A 21,458-nucleotide genomic window follows, 5' to 3' on the forward strand; every position below is an offset into this window, starting at 1 on the left:
AAAGAAAGGGAGGTGGACGAAACCTGTCTGTAAATGTCCGTAAACACTGAACGGATAATCATAAACAAACGGCTGCTTCTGAGACCTGCCCTTCCCTGAGAACATCCCACCCCACTCTCTCTAAAGGGTTAAGGTAATTTGCGGCAGGCAGCAGGCGTGCTGGGCCCAGGACTGCCGGCAGCACACGGCAGGTGCACACGGCAGGCTCTCCCATTTTCTATCCAGCGCCTGAATCGCTTCCATGTGGCAGGGAGTTCCTTTTATTAAAGCTGCTTTAGTGAAGTACACACGACGATTTAACTCAAAGTTAAGTGCAGATACACTTGGGAGGAAAGACGTTCTTTCCTTTTTTATGCATCATTCAAAGATTTAAACAAAAGCAGCTGTGAAGATAAATTCTGAAATGTTATAAAAATGAAATGTGATAGGTTGAAGATTCTCATGGCAATAACCTACTAATAAATTCTCATATAACCTCTACCGATGCTCTTTTCCTCTTCCATTAAAAATATGCATCCTGGAAAGGAAAATCTGCCTTTCGAAACTTCACTGGCAGCCTACCGTCCCGCAGTGGTGACTTTGTGTGTTAAGGCAACACTCAGCGAGAATTGCTTTCCAGAACAGCACTCTCTCCAGCTTCTTGCAGCTAACTGCTGTCATACAACTGTTATTGTCAGCTCTCTCACTAAATATTTCAACAGGAGACCTTTGAAACTCATGTTATTTACGTATATAACGGTTTCTTTGTAATACAGAACATTATAAAAGAAAACAATCAGATTTGGTTATGTCTACAGCTGTAGTCTGAGTTTCTTTGACTATCTAATGTTTTAATTATTTCATTTACCAAATATTAACTGAATACCCCCTGTGTGGGCCCTGCTCCATGCACTAGGAATTCAACAATGAGTAAGGCAGATTAAACGGTAGACTTATTACAAATTCTATTGTTTTTATTCTTTCTTTCCTTCTTTCTTTCGAGAGAGCACTCATGTGCGAGCAGGGGAGGGGCAGAGAGGAGGAGAGAGAGAATCCTATGTAGGCTGAGCACTATTAACACAGTGCCAGACATGGGGCTCAATCCCACAAACTGGGAGATCATGACCTGAGCTGTAATCGAGAGTCGGACACTTAAATGTCAGCCGCCCAGGCGCCCCACAAAATTCTATTTTAAACCTGTCTCTAGACCGACTTGAATGAGCCTATTTATCCCACTGAGCTCTCTACCCATCCAGTCACAGTTTGCCTATTATTTTGCATAATCTTTTTTTTTTTATTGAGAAGTGACACTTCTTCTATTTCCAATGTTCATGATGAAGGACATTTCTCTGTACATCCTTAGACTTTTACTTGTATTACATATTTCTTTCCATGCATTCATACGAACTCCGTACTGATTTTAAGGACCTGCTATTTTAGGATCCATTTGTTAAACCTTCAATTTTCTGTGAAAGTCTCAAATCAGTTCTGTGATTTAAAATAGCCGATTATTACTCATTTTTTTTTGACTACAATAGTGCCTTATTTAGGAATCCAAAGTGTTCTTCGTTAATACAGATGCACATAACTAGTACATACAAGCTATGGGTTAGAGTTATGTTAACATTCACAGTAAGAGAGAAGATCAGTAATTTGGAGTTGTCACAGCATGAAAGAAAAGAGACTCTTGTATTGAGAGGAAGGTTCTCAAAAGTCTACTGCAAGTTTAAAATTTGATGAGGCTGCGACTGTTTTGCTTCAAAGTCCAATTAAAATGCACATGCAAATTTTATAATGGACTGAAATCCATTGTTCCTCTTGTATATGTTATACATAGCTCTGGCTCCAATTATTGTGCCTAACATCGAACATCACATCTTGACTAGTAAATGAAGTGATAACTGAAACATGCCCAGAGTGATGGGAAATGAGCTGCCACTAGCAAGTAACGACTCAGCTACTTGAAAACTTTTCTAGAAAAACGACTTCAGTAAAGCTACACTTCTCTATGTAATTATTATAAAAAAAATGATTATTTGAAGGAGATAATTTGGCAAGGAGGTGGCTTGGGGACTCCCTCAGTGAGCTTGAGAACAAGTATGGATACCACAGCAAACGGGACCAAGTCAGAAGGCAAGTCTGGTCTGACTGCACGAACCCAGTTCGGTGATGGTGTGCATGTGCGTCAGTGTGTGTGTGTGTGCTGTATTCTTTTTTCTTTTTTTAATGTTTAATTATGAAAGAGAGAGACACACTGTGAGCGGGGGAGGGGCAGAGAGAGAGGAGACGACACAGAATCTGAAGCAGGCTCCAGGATCTGAGCCGTCAGCACAGACCCTGACATGGGGCTCAAACCCACGAGCCGCGAGATCGTGGCCTGAGCCAAAGTGAGATACTCAACCAACTGAGCCACCTAGGCGCCCCTGCTTTTTCTTTTTTTGGCCAGAGAGGCATAGGTGATCAGAGGAAACAAATACACATTAGAAGGGAACGTGCATTATAAAAAGCGATTAATTCTCAGGCCATGCAAGAGTTGTAGGTGTGAACTTTCCGGAGATGACACACATCATGCTTTCCAGTCCTACTTCAGCCACATCACCTCACCACACATCTTTAAACAGTCTCATTAAAGACAGTCGGGCATCGTGTTTCACGGCATAGAAGCTAGACCACCACGGGGTTTCCCTCAGCTACGGGATGGGCTACTGGAGGTCCTGAGTAAAAAGCTTAGTGCCCAATATCCCCATCTGTAAAGTGGGAATGATGACGGTATGGGCCTCACAGGGCTGTACTGAACTTAACACACTTGTATCCTTCAGGCTCTCAGACCAGTACCTGGCACGTAATAAGTACCATATATATGCACTTAAAGTTACAGCTGGATAGGCGAATAAATACACGTATGAATAACAGATCTTCCTAGGGTTAACAACATTCTTCTTCTGTTTCTCACACTGTGAAGTGTTACCATCTTTTTTTATGCTTTTATGTCTCAATGTGCACAGTATCTGGCACATGTAGGTTGACTGAAAAGAAAAAACAACAGAGTTGGGGCAAAAAAAAAATGCTTTAAGGCATCAATGTGCCCCAAATCAAGAGGACGTGTTCATGTTCAAGCCAGATAGTGTCAGAGAAAGTAAGCCATTTTGTTTTGATGGCACAACAATGTCAACTAAGGGAGGTAACTCAAAAAACCCACATCCAGGTCCATGAGAATAAAAACAAACCTGAAAAGATATAAAGGCAACAAAATGGAGGAGACAGGTGACCTACAGAGGCAACTATTATTCCTGGGCTTCTCACCCTGGCATTTTCTGGGTCTCTAATAATATGTGCATATATGGGTCCATAAATTCCTTCAAATGCTATGTAAACTACATCGATTAATCAATATGTCCAGCTAAGTGTCTATCAATGTATTAAAATATTATATACATGAGTTTTATACAAGCTACAGATTCTTATGCATACACACAAGTGTATACAGGGATACAGAAAATGTGGTGTGTGTATACATAGACACATACAATGAAATATTCTGCCATAAAAAAGGAAATGTGGTCATTTTCAACAACACAGGTGAAGCAGAGGACACTGCTAGGTCAATGGTCTTGCTCGCATGTGAACTCTGAAAAAGTCTAACGCACCAAAGCAGAACGATGGTTGCCAGGGCTGGAGGATGGGCCAAACAGGGAGGTGTTAGAGAAGGGCACAAAGTTCAGGGATGGGTGAGGGAGCTCCGGGGAGCTAATGCACAGCATGGTGACCACAGTTGACAATGCTGTTGTATCCCTGAAATGCGCTAAAGAGGGTAGATCGCAAGTGTTCACACCAACAACATACGGAATGACGGTAACCATGTAAGGTAATGGATGCGTTAATTACCTCGAGTGTGGTAATAACTTCAAAATGTATACATATATTAAATCATATGGTACATCTTAAATATGTACAAGTTTTAGTTGTCATTTTTCCCTAAGAAAGCTGGAGCTAGGAAAGCTAGTGAGCATCGTCAGTGAGAAGCCTGGATGAATCATGGGAAATAATTCAACACTATGGAAAACAGGTTTTGTTCACGAATCAGTAATATTCTCCTTCTATGACTGTGATGCTTTATCACTGCCTGTTGTGTTCACTAAGCCTCGTTTACAGCCGTCTGTTACCAAATCTCTGTGAGTCTGCTTTGCATTGAGAACTTCACCGATTTGTAGTTTACAGTAACCCTATGAAAATACTTGTCAGTTATACTGAGTCAGGAACAGCTAACACGGAACTAATAACGAATACTGACCTCAGGAGTAGCTGACCTTGAGATGTGATGAATCTATACTAGTTAAGGCTGTGTTTGAAAGTTTTCCAAAATGCAAACAGTGTACAGCTTGAGGTAGAAGACAGAAAACATCAAGATCGCTTTCTCTTCTGTATTGCAGAGAATGTCCTCCTGATCTTGTTTAAAAAACGTGAAATCATATTGTTCCTGAACAAATTTTGATAAAATGTCAGCATACGGAGTTTCACCTTTTTAAAAATAATGCATCCTCTGGGGCGCCTGGGTGGCGCAGTCGGTTAAGCGTCCGACTTCAGCCAGGTCACGATCTCGCGGTCTGTGAGTTCGAGCCCCGCGTCAGGCTTTGGGCTGATGGCTCGGAGCCTGGAGCCTGTTTCCGATTCTGTGTCTCCCTCTCTCTCTGCCCCTCCCCCGTTCATGCTCTGTCTCTCTCTGTCCCAAAAATAAATTAAAAAAAAAAAAAAAAAAAAAGAATATTAAAAAATAATGCATCCTCTAAAGAATGATTTTTACATCAACTACTGTTTCAAAGGCTGAAGATTTTTTTGGACCAATTTCTCTGGTAGAATTTATTACATCAACATGGGAAGGACTTTGCATCAACGTCTATTTAAAGGAAAACACGTCTAATTTAAAATATGCAAGTCCTTTATATAGTCTCCATTACACTTCTTTGATTTCTACTTCCTGCTTCCATTCAACCTCTAAAATGATTTCAAGATTAAAAATACATCACAAGCCATGATGGCCAAAAACTATAGTTTTAGTATGAGCCTTCACATAGCAAAGGCTCCTCCCTCTTGACATTTTCGGCATGTCTCACGTTCACAAGCCCATGTGCGGGAAGTCAGACGCATGTAAGAGCTTCTCTCCATTTTCTCAGCAATTTTATAACAATTATTTATAAGGTATTTCAAGCAAGATCTCAGAAATACCATGTGGCACACCTCCAATGTCCACACCTCCTTCGCAGAGGAGGGAGGCAGGGTCAGGTTAATCTAAACATGGTCTTAGATGTACACATTGTCTCTCACATCCTGGGACTAGTGTTTTGCCTTTCTAAATATATTTCCAAAGAATATTATTTGAGGTACTTACTCATTGATTTGTAGACCAGTTTTTTGGGGGTGTGACTATGGACCTCATTTTTAGTTTCTTTTTCAAAGATTTACAGACAGGGCACCTGGGTGGCTCAGTCGGTTAAGCATCCACTTCAGCTGAGGTCATGATCTCACAGGTCAAGAGTTCGAGCCCTGTGTCAGGCTCTGTGCTGACAGCTTAGAGCCTGGAGCCTGCTTCAGATTCTGAAGAATTCTGAAGAATCTGAAGCAGGCTTCAGGCTGTGTCGTCTCCCTCTCTCTGCCCTACCTCCTGCTTGCGTGCTCTCTCAAAAATAAATTGATATTTTTTTTAAATTAAAAATTTACAGACCATAAAATTCACTGAGTGTTCTTGCATACGGTTCTATGACTTTTGGAATAATTTCATCAACTCTCCCCCCAAAATCACCTTATGCTGTTGTTTATAACTCTCTGAACTATAAAATCAAATGTTTTTTCAGGCCAATTTCATTGTTTCTATTTTATAATTGTTTTGTGTGATAAATTTTACTTTTTAAAAAGATTTCTAGAACAATCCGTTGATTTTTTTCAACAAAGATTAGTAACTGCTACATACCAAAACTACATCAGGCATGTGATACATGATTAAACAGAAAATATCTCTGTCCTGTGGTTTATACATATTTTAGGGGGGTTGTGTGGGAGTCTGAATGGTAAACCATAACCACAATAAATAAGAACATGATGTATTACGTGAGAAAACATTTCCTATAGACTTTGGAATAGTAGAGTTGCAGAAAGATGACTGAAAATGTAGATAAGATGACCACTGTGCAACTCATTCCGTAGTTACAAAGATTTTTAATTCCAAACCCCTACGTGACATAGTATCTGAAATTGTCACCTGTTTTCAGTGATGTACATAAGATATGGTAAGCGTGATGCCCTAATTGAGTTTATAGAATCCTGTCTTTGATTCTACTTTTCTCTATGTTGCGCTGTTTTTATTTCTAATTAAGTTCATCTTCTCAATATATGTGAAAAATGCATGGGCAGGCAATGTCTTAATATAAATTTGTATAGCTGAAGTTTTTTTTAAATTGAGAAATGTGTTGAATAGCGATTAAAACATGCACAATAACCCTATCCTCACAACACCCAATTACCACTTTAAGTGATTTAGAAAGTTATTAACCTATACATATAAGGCAGATGCCCAAATAAAACCCAAACCGCCAGCCTGAGCTCTGAGACCCTAGATGCAGGATCACAAGTTCCCAGAAGATAGACAAGGTTAACTGAAACAGGAAATCAGAAAATCATAGGGGCGTCTGGTGGCTCAGTCGGTTGAGCGTTGGACTTTAGGTCAGGTCATGATCTCGTGGTTCTTTGGTTCTAGCCCTATGTCGGGCTCTGTGCTAACAGCTCAGAGCCTGGAGCCTGCTTCAGATTCTGTGTCTCCCTCTCTCTCTGCCCCTCCCCCACTCACACTCTGTCTCTGTCTGAAAAGTAAATAAAAACATTTAAAAAAATTAAAATTAAAAATTAAAAAAAAAAAGAGCAAACCTATCCCCGACTTTAGGAACCACTGAATGTTGGTATTCTGGAAGTCTACTCTACCACAGTTAGGCTTGCAGGAGAGAATCCTGGCCATGTCCCGCTTGGAGATTAGGTGCCCCCAGCGGCCAGGGGTGAGGAGTCCAGAGTGGAAGTTAGAGAATCTCATACTTTCCTTTATCCAGCTTTGTAGTTTGCACATTTACATTTCTTCTTCTTAGGTGTGCCCTGTTCACTTACCCAAGTCCATTCTTGTCTACACCTAGTGCTCTGATCCCCACATCTCTGTAAATTTTCCATGTTGCAAAAGGCTGACAGAAGTGTGCACATGGGTGTCTGTGTTGTATTCTATGATTTTTTTTAAAGTTATTTAGAGAGAGAAGGTGAGCATGAGGGAGGAAGGGCAGAGAGAGCATGAGAGAGAATCCCAAGCAAGCTCTGTGCTGACAGCACAGAACTCAATGTGAGGCTCAAACTCATGAACCGTGAGATCACGACTTGAGATGAAATCAGGAGTTGGAGACTTAACCAACCGAGCCACCCAGGTGCCCCTAAAATACCACATTTGTATCACGCATTTTATATAATTTAAATTGGAACAAAAATGTAGTTTGAGAAAAATGCACATGTATGCTTAATAAGAAGTAGAGATAATAATCAAGGTTCACACAAGCTGGATACAGTTCTATATTATTTACATAAATTAAATGAAATAATCATCAGATCAAATAACTTTCATGCTGAGATAGAAAAAGGTTAAGTGACTTATCCACCCACAGAGAACAGGAAATTACAGAGCCAGGATTTAAACCCAGTATTTCTAACAAAGCACAAAAATCTTCAGGAACAAAGTAATAAAACATATTCTGAGTATCCTATGGGGTCATTTTCAAAGATTATAAATTCAGTCATTTAATTACATGGTGCCTGGGATCTTCAGGTACCAAAGTACTCTTTGACCAACAAGAGGCAAACTCAAAGTCTTCCTTAGGTGGAGCCTAAACTGTCCCAGATCCCGGGCACATACCTGAACAGGAGTTAAAGACCACTGAACTGTGAAAATGTGAAAAGTAAACCTTCTGGTTTGAGGTACAATTAACGGGAGAGGAGGACACAGCATTCAAATACTTTACTGCAGGCTACTAACTAGACGGTGTTGGTTTTTATTAGAAACCTAGGTCCAATGTACTGAATAGCTTGTGGGATCTTCTCAGAAGTATTAAACGCCATGTATCTAGAAGCCCCCCCCCCAATTTCTTTGTGACAATGAGATGGCCATTTAAGACCATACAGTAATAGCTGGTTTTTACGGCATTATTATTTCACTATGCATCTGCTCTAAAATCCAACTTTAATGTAACCCATGTAAATGAATAACCTATGTTCAGTCCTGGGTTAGTCCCTTTTGAGGATTTATTCCTGACTCTACAAAAGACAGATCCTCCTTCTTGGTAGCCCAAACCTATGGTCACCTCCTCTGAGGGAGCTGTGCAAACAGGATGGACACCATAAGTCCACTGGGTGATCATTCAAGTGGCAACTATATACCCGACCAAATTCAAGGTCTTAATTAAGGGTGTTAAATATCGGCCGACAGACATGAAATGCTAGGACGTTACCTGCTTGCGTAAGAGGCACCAGGTCCTACCCGTGAAAACTATGTGAAGGAAACCTCATCTACAATGGAGTCAGGAAGCCCTGCCCAGGGTCTCACCTGGGGCACTGGTCGCAGTCTGCATCACCAGCAGAAAGAAGGATGGTCTGAACGAGGAAGAACACTTTTCACAAGAGAGTTTAATCTCCTGTCATGAAGAAGAGTCTCTCCCTGCCCAGTGAAGGTGCACTGCTTCAGCCAACAAGAAATGCCATGACCTTGAACTCTTGTTCTCCTCCAGGGAACTTCCACTTAAAACAACTTTCCTGGGGCGCCTGGGTGGTTCAGTCAGCTAAATGTCTGACATCAGCTCAGGTCATGATCTCATGGTTCATGGGTTCCAGCTCAGAGGCTGGAGCCTGCCTCAGATGCCTTGTCCCCCTCTCTCTCTCTACCCCTCCCCTGCTCAAGCTTTGTCTGGCTCAAAAATAAACATTAAAAAACTTTTTCTTTTAATAGAAAAAATAAATAAAACTGTCCTGAAACCTAACAAAAGCTGCCTTACCTTTGTCTCTGGAGACTTGCCCTTGGGTTGACCACAGTTAGCTTCACCCAAATGGCAAGTCCTCTGCTATTCCCAGTTCCCAAATTAACCCATCTCGCTAGTAAAATAAGTCTTGAAAGCGATACACCTTATGACCCTATTTAAAAACCTTCTGAGCATATTTCTGTGAGTTGGACGTATCACGAAATGACGTCCTTCTTAATGGACAGCCACATGTTGAGCTCCTGCCTGGCGGTGAACTCACACTTAAGGAAGGATCTGAAATCAGAGGAATCTTGTTGCCAAACTCAGGCAAAATTTTTATCTGGTTTTAAATGACTGGTCTGGAGGTAGTAAATTCACACATTTTACAGCTGAATGTCTTTGAGGTTTTTACCATTCTCAGTACAAGCCTTTCTAGCCAGGAGGATGGACCTTCATTCAAATGTTGATATTCACAATGGGACTTAATTCAATCACAAGGGCAAAGTCAAGAGCCTAGTTTACTTGTTGCTGGTGCAAGTCTGCAGTTAAGGGTTGAACCAGAAGGCACCTGCTGATGATGGTTTAGCAATCTTGTGAAGGCAGAACTCTCCAAGAAACCCACTGGTGCCATTGTTTATCTATAAAGGAAGCTGGGTTTACACTGAATTATTGAAGAAGTGATGCATGCAGCATGTGCCTTGAAGAATACAGAATTACCTAAGATTTTTTTTAATGGAAGAAATGTCTAAATGTTTCCCTGCTGTCAATTTCACAATAAATACAGTAGTATATGCTGCCAGCAAATTTTATTAGACAGCTGTACAAGTCTTACACTACTTAAAAAAAAAAAAAAAAACTCTTCTTAGAGTCTCTTTCTAGAGAGACCTGAGATGGTATTTTTGCCACTTCCGCTGGGAAGCCAGGGTTTAATCTCCATTAACCTCTGAAGCATCTTGTGTCGTCCACTGAAATTGCAACCCCAATTTAACCCACATCCATCACTGGCATGTTCTTTGAGACACTGCTTTAGAAGCGCCTTCTTTTCAGCAGATTTAAGCACCATGTCAACTGCCTGCTAAGTGATTCCAGCCTTCACCGGAGGGTGACGTGTTGACGCGCAAGCTGAGCAAAGACGCATCACGCAGGACTCACTCACCAAAAAGACAGTCTGTAAGCACCATGCGATCCGAGACACAGGAGTAGAGAGATTCTGAAAATCCCGTGTCACGTCTCCTGTCAGGCAATATACCTTCCGCATATCACACTGACAGTGTGACTTATTGAAAGCTCATTCCCTTAAACAGTCTCAAAAGAGATTTTTTTTTCAACAATGGAAATGTGCTCAATATTTAAATTAGGACGTGCAGGTTTTTACCTAAATGGGGATTTCCCTAGGCATTTTTTTTAAAAACTTAAGCTTGGTATTGCATTTAACTTTATTCACTTCAGAAAAATAGTGTTTACAAAAAGAGTTTTCATATCACATGTTAGAACCAACACTAGTGATTTGAGCCAACTCGATTTTGGGTGAGACTGTATTTTTAATTAAAATTTTGTTTGGAGATCATTGTAGCTCTAGTTGTTTAAAAAAAAAAGTGGGGCACCTGGGTGGCTCAGTCAGTTAAGCATCCGACTTTGGCTCAGGTCACGATCTAGTGGTCCGCGAGTTCGAGCCCCGCGTTGGGCTCTGTGCTGACAGCTCAGAGCCTGGAGCCTTCTTCGGATTCTGTGTCTCCCCCTCTCTGTGACCCTCCCCCGTTCATGCTCTCTGTCTCAAAAATAAAATAAACATTAAAAAAAAATTTAAAAAAAAAAAAAAAGAAAAAAAAAAATCAAGAAGGAGCCCACTTGCCTCTTCCCCAGTCATCACCAATGATGGCATCTTGGAAAATGACCTAACACCATCCCAACCAGAATATTGACATTAACGCAGTGAAGATTAAACTTATTTTCACCACCACAAAAATCCCTCTCCTTGACCTTTTCTAGCTATGCCCACGCGCCTCCTGTCCCTCCCGCTCTCTTGCTTCTACTGGAAAGGCCGATTTTAGGCCAACAGGCTGAAGCGATGGACCGTAGGAAGGGTCACAGCCACCCTGCTGAACGCAGAAGGGCCCATCAGGGACCCACCCCAGGACATGCATAGGTACTAACTGACCAAGGGCCTACTTACAACGAGGCACAGTTACTAAAAAGGGATGATTCCCTATGGTGGCCACACCTCATCTCCCCCCTAAGACAGCCCCTGCCCACTGCCTCCTTGCAGACACTCTCCTCTGCTCTTCTGCCCGCTGCTCCCTAACAGTGCATTCAGTCCTCTTCTAGCTCCCTCCTTCTGCCTCATGGAAATTCTTAAGCCTCCCACACCACCAGCTTCCACCCGATCGTCACTCCACACTTGGGACCCCGTGCAACCAGGAGAGACACCGCATTTGGACACCACTCCCGTTTTCCATGTTTCTAGTTTTGCCTTTTCAAGAGTGTTATCAGTGGAAGCACACAGCCTGTCGCTGTTGGGGTCGGCTTCTTCACAACCAGTACACTGGGGGGATGGGTCCAGTTCATTCCTTCTTGCCCAGTGCTATTCTACAACCTGAATGCACCCTCCCTTGTTTAACTCTTGGCTCACCGAACGACATCTGGATGGTTTACTGTGTGGGGCGATTATCCCTAAGGCTAACATGAAGATTGGACAACAGGTTTTTGTGTGTACTTTTCCTCTTCTCTAGGACAAAGCCCGGGAGTGCGTGTCATACTGTAGTTGCTCATTTGGTTTTGTAAGAAATTGTCTAAATGGTTTCCAGAGTAGTTGCACAATTTTATATCCCTACTGGCAACGCGTGGTTATCCACAGTCTCTACTTCTTCACCAGGATTTTAGCCATTCTGACAGGTGAAGTGATACAGGATTACAGTTTTATTATTTATCTTTTAATGCTTATTTTTGGAAGAGACAGAGCAGGGGAGGGGTAGAGAGGGAGGGAGACACAGAATCAGAAGCAGGGTCCAGGCTCTGACCTGTCGACACAGAGCCCGACGCAGGGCTTTAACTCACAGACCACAGAATCATGACCTGAGTCGAAGTCGACCCTTAACCGACTGAGCCACCCAGGTGCCCCGATTATGGTTTTAACTTGCCTTTCCTTAATAACTAATGATGTTAAAATCTCTCTTCATAGGGCTTGCCTATATTTTTGTAAAATAGCTCTTCCTGCCTTTTGCCCGTTTTCTACCTGATTTGTTTTTATTATTGTGCATTGAGAGTTCTTATTACAGTCTAGGTGCTAGTCTTTATTAGATTTGCAGTTTTCAAATATTTTCTCCCAATCTGAGGCTTCCAACAGGATCTTGTGTAGTTTTCATCTGGATGAACCCCACCTTCCATCTCTCTTTAATGGATCAGACTTTCTGAGGTCAAGTCTAAAACCTCTTTGCTTCACTCTAGATCCTAAAGACTTTTCCTAAGTTCTTACCTTAACAGTTTTATAATTTTATCTTTTGTGGTTGAGCCCATGATCCAGTAAATTCTTGTGCAGGTGCGAGTGTCTCGTCGAGATGCATTCTTTTGTACGTGGATGCCCAGTCGCTGCAGCCCAGACTGTTGGAAAGCCCATCTTTCCTACACTTGCCCTCAAACAAGCACCTCAGATTGTCATGATTCTTGTCACCGGGGCTGACCCAAACCTTCCTTCCCAAAGGGTCTGGGCCATTAGTAGTGCTGCCTCAATTAGGTGGTCTAGCTCTCCGTCAGCTTTAATCACAGCGCCTGGGACCACCAAGATATCCGCTACATGCAGACGTGCTCACCCTTGAATCCTCCCCAGAGACACAGCCACCTACTTATCCCTGGTCCTCAGCACCAGTGACCCCTCCTGCTGAGTCTGATGTTTGGGTGCCAAGTGGCCGGCAGCAGACTGAACTCCCACGGCAACACTTGCAAATGATCTGTGTCCTGTCCGGTCGATTCTGGTGTTCCCTGGCTTTGTGAGAAATCGGTGCCTCCCATCTAAGTTGACTAAGGTACGTCCAGAGAACTGTTTGTAGCATTCCCTTATCCTTTGGAAATCTCCAGTCTGATCCTATCTCCCTGAAGTCTACCCCTGTCAGCCTGCCCAGAGGCTTGCCAATTTTACTCATCTTTTAAAAGGAAACACTTTTGCTTCATTTTCCTATGGCTTATGGATTCCATTTTGTTCTCAATTTCACTGATTTCTGATTCCCTCCCTTTATTATTCCCTCCCTTCTTCTAGCTCTGCATTTATTGTGCTCTTCATTTTCTACATTCTTGAAGAGGGAGCTTACATGACTGTTTTCCTCCTTTCTAATGCATGTATTTAACCTATAAATTTCCCCGTGACCACAGTGCTTTATGTGTGTGTCACCGATGCTGACACGTTGAGGTACGTTGTTACAATGTGGCAAGGGGGCTCTCCCTCTGGCCTTTGCTGCTCTGGGTAGGACCCCAGTTTTTTTCAGTGGTGTTTGCTAGTTTTCCATCTAGACTGCTAGACTGCCTCTGCCTTGGTATTCTGGATAGAAAGAACAGAATTTCAGGGCAGATTTTTTGGGAGGGATGTCTGAACCCACTAGATGTTTCCAGGTTGTCATCTTTTCTAGCACACATTTTGAGATCTACGGCCCAGAAAACCCAGGGGAATCATAATAGCATCATTCTTTTCAGGTTCCAAAGCCCCTCATTTTTTTCTCTTTCAGAGACTTTTGGTCATTTATCTATCACATATAAGGAACAAGAGGAAAATACTATACATACAAGAATAAAATACACAGGAAGGAAAAATATGTCTACATCATCTTCCTTCCAACCTGTTTTTGATGGACTCCAAACTGCTTTCACAAATCTCCCGGGGCGGGGTTGGGGGGTATTGCTTTCAACTCTATGTAACACCGTAATGGCACAGAAATTCTGAAATAATGGGAATAAGCGTGAAGTGCTCATCTGCCCTCAGCCACTCAGTTGTTTGGTCCAGCTTCCACCATTTCGTGGATCCCTGCTTCCGTGTTCATTTATAAAACAGTTAACTACAGGTCACCTGCTGTAGCGCAGAGTACCCACCCGCCCAGCCTATCTAAAACTTCTCTATACTTGTATGTTGTAAGGCTCCCTTAGATCTTAATTGACGATTACGGAATACGGATATCAAATTCTAACATGCAATGCAATAGTTTAATGGATTGAACCGTTTCTCTCAAATAGACAGTGTTTTCATGGCATCTCAAATATAGACGGTTTTGAACACTCATAAAACGTGAACGCTGGAGCCCACGATTCTCCAGAAAAAAGCCAAGCTGTCTGTGAAAAAGGTAGCTGTAACAGGCTACTGCTTCAATATTCCACCCAGAACAAAAAAGTAAGTGTCAAAGGGGCCTATTTCTCAAACGGCCAGTGTGACATGAAAAGGCATTGTATCAGGCACTGCCGGGAACATAATACACCCATGCCTGTGCCTTGAGGTCTCGCTCATGACCCATCAGTAGAATCAGTGCCTGCTTCGTAATTTAATTGTAATTGCAACCTTGGCCTTGAACAAAGCGTAGGGGTTGAGGAGCCATCACCCAGAGGCAGCGCTGAAATGTTGTGGAATCTCTCCCCTCCAACTAACAGATCCCTGCCAGGAAAGGACAGCTGTTGCCGCAGAGGCTGGGAGGGGCAGCATGGCCTCACCGACACCAGCTGGGCCTCCTGGCATGTGTTCCCTCATGGCACAGAGCCGCTCTGCCAACAGGGGAGAAGGAGACACGAGGAAGGGAGAATCGAAGGAGCACATGTGACCATCTCTGCATTCTCACGTCCCACACAAGCAGGAACCACAAACCTTTAAACAAGTACGAACTAATCTGAACTCAGATCCCTTCTCTGACTGCCCAACGCTGGAGAAGGCACGGACACCGGTAGAAACATCAATTTTCCTCTCTGTGGAACAGGAATGGAAACCATACATAATGAAATCATCACAAATATACTCTGTGAACTCGGAAGTGCCGTGACCATGTAAAGGGGGATCTGATGCGTCAACTACATCCACATTCTCCTAGGACACACCAGATAGGAACATTAGGGGCAAAAATATCATATCCATTGTTCTATTAATACACGATTTAACTTCTCATAATCTTACACAAGGTATCGTAAAGTAATATATTTTTTAATGTTTATTGACATTTGAGAGAGATAGAGAGACAGAACACAAGCAAGGGACAGGCAGAGAGAGGGAGACACAGAATTCGAAGAAGGTTCCAGGCTCCGAGCTGTCATCACAGAGCCCGACATGGGGCTCGAACTCACGAACTGAGAGATCATGACCTGAGCCAAAGTCAGATGCTTAACCGACTGAGCCACCCAGGTGCCCCTAGTAAAGTAATATTTTTAAATTTAGAAAACGTTTTAGTTTGTAATTGACGTTTTATATCACTGAATTTGCCAAAAAAATTGAAAAATTGCAAACCTATAGAACCTAACAGGGTGATTTGTAGACCCACCTAAACGAACACTAAAAATCATGAAAATATTGATTATCTATTTTGGTAGATATAATTGACAGACTATCTACCAAATGAGGTAGGAGTCTTCCATGAGTCAAGCAAGTGAAACTGTATCAAAAGTATCACCCCTGAGCCTGCCCAGTGCTTCGAGTTTGTTTCTCCAACTGCCTACAACGGAAACAAAAACATTAGTTTTTTGTGTTTTTTTTTTTTTAATGTTTATTTATCTTTGAGACAGAGAAAGACAGCACAAACGGGGTTGGGTCAGAGACAGAGGGAGACACAGAATCTGAAGCAGGTTCCAGGCTCTGAGCTGTCAGCACAGAGCCCGACGCGGGGCTCGAACCCACGGACCACGAGATCATGACCTGAGCCGGAGTCGTACACCCAACTGACTGAGCCACCCAGGCGCCCCAAAAACATTAGTTTTGAATCAATCAAAATATTTTATCGCCTTAGAGATTCTAAGTTCAAATATTTCCCCCACCCAGTCCCTATGAATGCTGCAATCTCTGTATTTATTCTGAATCTAGAACTTCTAGGAAACAGGAGGTGTGTTTGGTAAAAGCACAAATCATGGCCTATTCCCTCTTCGAAAGTGCAATCTGCAGGGAATAGGTTTTGCAAATGGAGCAGTGGCAGCAAAAACAGACACTAGAGCATCCTGAGGATGGCGGGTTTTGGTGAATTCCATAAATTGAAAGTGTCGAGAGAGGCTGGAAGGAATGGTAAGAGAAGCTGCCATTTAGTTTAATAGAGACATCAGAGACTTAATAAAATCTCAGCTACTAAATATTGGAACTCATATAGAAGATCACATTGATTGCCACAGTGCCCGAGTCACATCTCACACCATGCATGCTGGTAATCTCAGAATAGAAGGTTCACATATGTTCTAATGTGAACATTTTGATGTTCACATTCAAAGATGATGGTATGGAGGAAAAGAAAGGTCCTAAGTCCAAGGGCACAAAACAACATGGCAAAATGAAGACAAAATGCACCTCCTTGAAGATGCCAACAACATGCACATTATTAAATACCTGCTGTAGAAACTAAGTTTTTAATTTTTTAACTTTTACTTTTGAGAGCAAGACGTAAAGCATGAGTGAGGAGAAGGGCAGAGAGAGAGGAGGGACAAAGAATCTGAAGCAGGCTCCAGGCTCTGAACTGTCAGCACAGAGCCCAACCCAGGGCTCGAACCATGAACCGTGAGATCATAACCTGAGCCGAAGTTGGACGCTTAACTGACTGAGCCACCCAGGTGCCCCTGGAGGAACTAAATATTAACATGAGAAGATTTTTTCAAAGTATGGTTGGAAATATGCATATGAATTATAGTTTTAAAGCATCCTAAAGGAAAGATTATAAATAAGCCACAATTGTGTCTCAATTTAGTACAGTGAGAATATTTTATTCCCACTGGGAAAAAAAGGCTGTCATTATATAACAAATACAGTTGACCCTCAAACAATACAAGGACTGGGGGCACCAAACCTCTATGCAGTAAAACATCTATGAGTAACTTCTGACTCTCTCAAAATTTAACTACTAATCATCTACTGTGGACTGGAAGCCCTAGTGATAACAAAGAGTAAATTAACACATTTTGTATGTGTCTTGTATTCTGTACTCTTATGAAAGGGAAAATACATTTACAATACTGTACTGTATTCATCAAAAGTTTTTCATATGTACAGGCCTTCCGAAAGAACAAAGGAAAGTCTCAAATACACAACCTAAAGTTACACCTTAAGGAGCTGGAAAAGGAACAGAAAACAAAGCCCAAAAACAGCAGAAAAGGGGAAAAAATAAAGACTTGAACAGAAAACAATGATACCAAAATAAAAAAAAAAGAAAAAAAAGAAAAGATCAACAAAAGGAGGAGCTGGTTCTTTGAAAGAATTAACACAACTGACAAACCTCTAGCCAGACTTCTCAAAAAGAAAAAAAAAAAAAAAGAATACAATTATGAATGAAAGAGAGATCACAACCAACATGGTAGAAATACAATTGTAAGAGATTACCAGCAACTGTATGCCACCAAATCGGCCAAATGGGAAGAAATGGACAAATTCCTAGAAACATAATCTACCAAAACTGACATAGGAAGAAATAGAAAATTTGAACCAACCCATAACCAGTAAAGAAATTGAATCAGTAATCAAAAATCTCCCAACAAATGAGTCTTGGGCAAGATGGCTTACCTGGGAATTATAGACTTCTAAAAATTTTTTTAATGTTTTTACTTATTTTTGAGACAGAGAGAGAGCATGAAGGGGGGAGGGTCAGAGAGAGAGGAGCCATAGAACCCGAAACAGGCTCTGAGGCTGTCAGCACAGAGCCCAACACGGGGCTCAAACTCATGGACCGTGAGAACATGACCTGAGCCGAAGTTGGACGCTTAACCGACGAAGCCACCCAGGCGCCCCTATAGCAGACTTTTAAATACGAGTTCTCAAACTGTTCCAAAAAATAGAAATGGAAGGAAAACTTCCTAACTCTTTCTATGAAGCCAGCATTACCTTGATTCCAAAACCAGACAAAGATCCCACTAAGAAAAAAAAGAGAACAACAAATTTCCCCGATGAACATGGATGCAAAAATCCTCAATGAGAGGCTAGCAAATTGAACCCAACAACCTATGAAAAGAATCATTCACCACGATGAAGTGGGATTTATTCCTGGGCTGTAGGGCTGTTTCAATATCCATAAATCAATCCAGGTGATTGAAGGAACATACCTCAATCCAGGTATGTACAAGGAACATACCTCAATATTACATAAGCCATATACGAAAGACTGATAGCTAATATCACCCTTAACAGGGAAAACCTGAGTGCATTTCCCCTAAGGTCAGGAACATGACAGGGATGTCCACTCTCAACCACTGTTATTCAACATAGTATTGGAAGCCCCACCCCCAGCAATCAGACAACACAAAGAAATAAAAAGCGTCTAGACTGGCAAGGAAGAAGTCAAACTTTCACTCTTCGCAGACAAAACAACATGATACTCTACATGGAAAACCTAAAAGCCTCCACCAAAAAACTGATGGAACTGATATATAAATTCAGCAAATTTGCAGGATATAAAATCAATGTACAGAAGGCTGTTGTATTTCTGTACACCGATAATGAAGCAGCAGCAAGAGAAATTAAGAATCGATACATTTACGATTACATCACAAACCAAAAGATACCTAGGAATGAGCCTGAGGACTGAGATAAAAGATCTGTATGCTGAAAACTACAGAGAAGTTATGAAAGAAACCAAAGAAGACACAAATAGAAAAACATCCCATGCTCATGGACTGGAATAACAAATATGGTTAACATGTTTATTTCACGCATGTATACATTCAATGGAATCCATATCGAAATAACAGCAGCATTCTTCACAGATCTAGAACAAAGAATCCTAAAATTTGTATGGAGCCACCAAAGACCCCAAATAGCCCAAGTAATGTCGAAAAAGAAAACCAAAGCTGGAGGCATCACATTTCTGCACTTCAAGCTCTAATAATCAAGACAATATGGTACTGGCACAAAAACAGACACCCAGATCAATGAAATAGAGTAGAGAATGCAGAAGTAGACCCACAACTATATGGTCAACTAATCTTTGACAAAGCAGGAAAGAATATACGATGGAAAAAAGACGGTCTCTTCAGTAAACGGTGTTAGGAAAACTGGACAGCAACATGAAAAATTAAATTGGACCACTTTCTTACACCAGACACAAAAATAAACTCAAAACGGATGAAAGACCTAAATGTGAGACAGAAAACCATCACAATCCTACAGGAGAAAACAGGCAACAACCTCTTTAACCTCAGCTGCAGCAACTTCTTACTTGACAGGTCTCGAGAGGCAAGGGAAGCAAAAGCAAAAATGAACTATTGGGACCTCATCAAGATAAAAAGCTTCTGCATAGTGAAGGAAACAAAGCTAAAAGGCAACCAACGGGCTGGGAGAAGACCTCCGCAAATGAAATATCAGATTAAGGGCTAGTATCCAAAATCTATAAAGAACTTATCAAACAACACCCAGAAAACAACCCAGTGAAGAAGAGGACATGAATAGACATTTTTCCAAAGAAGACATTTAAATGGCTAACAGACATGTGGAAAAAAAATGCTTAATATCACTCATCCTCAGGAAAATACAAATCAAAACCACAGTGAGATACAAACTTATACTTGTTGAATAGCTAAAATTAACAACTCGGGAAATAACACGTTGGCAAGGATACAGACAAATGGGAACTCTCATATTGTTGGTGTGAATGCAAACTGGTGCAGCCACTCTGGAAAACAGTATGGAGATAATCCAGAAAGTTAAAGACCACACTACTAGATATTTATCCAAAGATACAGAAGTACTGATTCCTACGCACCCCAATGTTTATAGCAACACTATCAGCAATAGCCAAATATGGAAAGAGCCCAAAAGTCCTTTGATAGATGAATGGATAAAGAAGTGGTGTGTGTGTGTGTGTGTGTATGAAATGAAATATTACTCAGCCATCAAAAAGAATAAAATTTTGCCATTTGCAATGAGAAGTCAGTCAGAGAAAGACAAATACCTTATGATTTCACTTGTGTGGAATTTAAGAAAAAAAACAAACAAACATAGGGAAGGGAAGGAAAAGTAAGATAAAAACAGAGAGGGAGGCAAAACCTAAGAGGCTCTTAAATGTAGAGAACTGAAAGTTGCTGGAGGGTGGGGGAATGGGACATATGGGTGATGGATGGCATTAAGGAGGTCACTTGTGATGAATACTGGGTGTTATATGTAAGTAATGAATCGCTAAATTTTACTCCTGAAACCAGTACTGCACTGTATGCTAACTTGAATTTAAATAAAATACTGCAAAGGAAAAAAAGAAAAATCTGCCTGTAAGCTGACCCATCCAATTTGTTCAAGGGTCAGGTGTATATAAAATGTATATATTAGATTTATATGTATATATAAAACATATAACACACATTTAAAAATATTTTCTGGTATGTTATACATAAGTTGTATGTAGTTTTTGCATTTCTGTCTTTGAAAGAGGTGTTTTTAAGTTATATAAGAGGTATCTTATGATATTTCAAATTCCTTGCTCCCTTTGAGAGATTTGTATTTTCATCCACAAAATCAGTTAATTTTAAGCCAATGTCATACACACACACACACACACACACACACACACAAGCAAGCAAGCAAGCAAGGTAGGGGCAGAGAGAAGGAGAGAGAGAATCCCAAGCAGGCTGTGTGCTGTCAGCACAGAACCCAGCGAGGGGCTTGATTCCATGAACTGAGATCACGACTTGAGCTGAAATCAAGAGTCAGACCCTTAACCCACTGAGCCACCCAGGTGACCTGCAAACTTATTTTTTAAATTTAATTAAGTTTAATTTTCCCGACATTATTATTTAAATTCTAGTTAACATATAGTGTAGTATTGGTTTCAGGAGAATTTAGTGACTCATCACTTACATACAACACCCAGTGCACATCCCAACAAGTGCCCCTCCTCAATGCCCATCCCCCGCCCACTTCCCCTTCAGGAACCCTCTGTTTGTTCTCGGTATTTAAGAGTCTCTTATGGTTTGCCTCTCTCTTCCCCTCACTTCCCCTACGTTCTTAAACCAATCACCTAAAATAGTACATTTAATCTCATTCCTTCCGTCCAATTGTTCCTCATTTTTATGTAGCTAATAGCCTTTCAGTATCCACTACCCATCTTACATTCTTTTTGATCCAACTTGCCCTCCTCAATTACAATAGTTTCCTTGTATATTTGTACTCACAGACTATAGAAACTGTATGTTTAAATAACTTTAGATGTCTATCCTTACAATCATTTTTCGGTTTATGAATATGGAGAATATAGAGAATCACAGAAGAAAAGCAACATTATAAGTGTAATGTTTAAAACTATTTTAATTGAAATCAAACTT

Source organism: Neofelis nebulosa, chromosome 13 (genome assembly GCF_028018385.1).
Source record: "Neofelis nebulosa isolate mNeoNeb1 chromosome 13, mNeoNeb1.pri, whole genome shotgun sequence".
Lineage (NCBI taxonomy): Eukaryota > Metazoa > Chordata > Mammalia > Carnivora > Felidae > Neofelis > Neofelis nebulosa.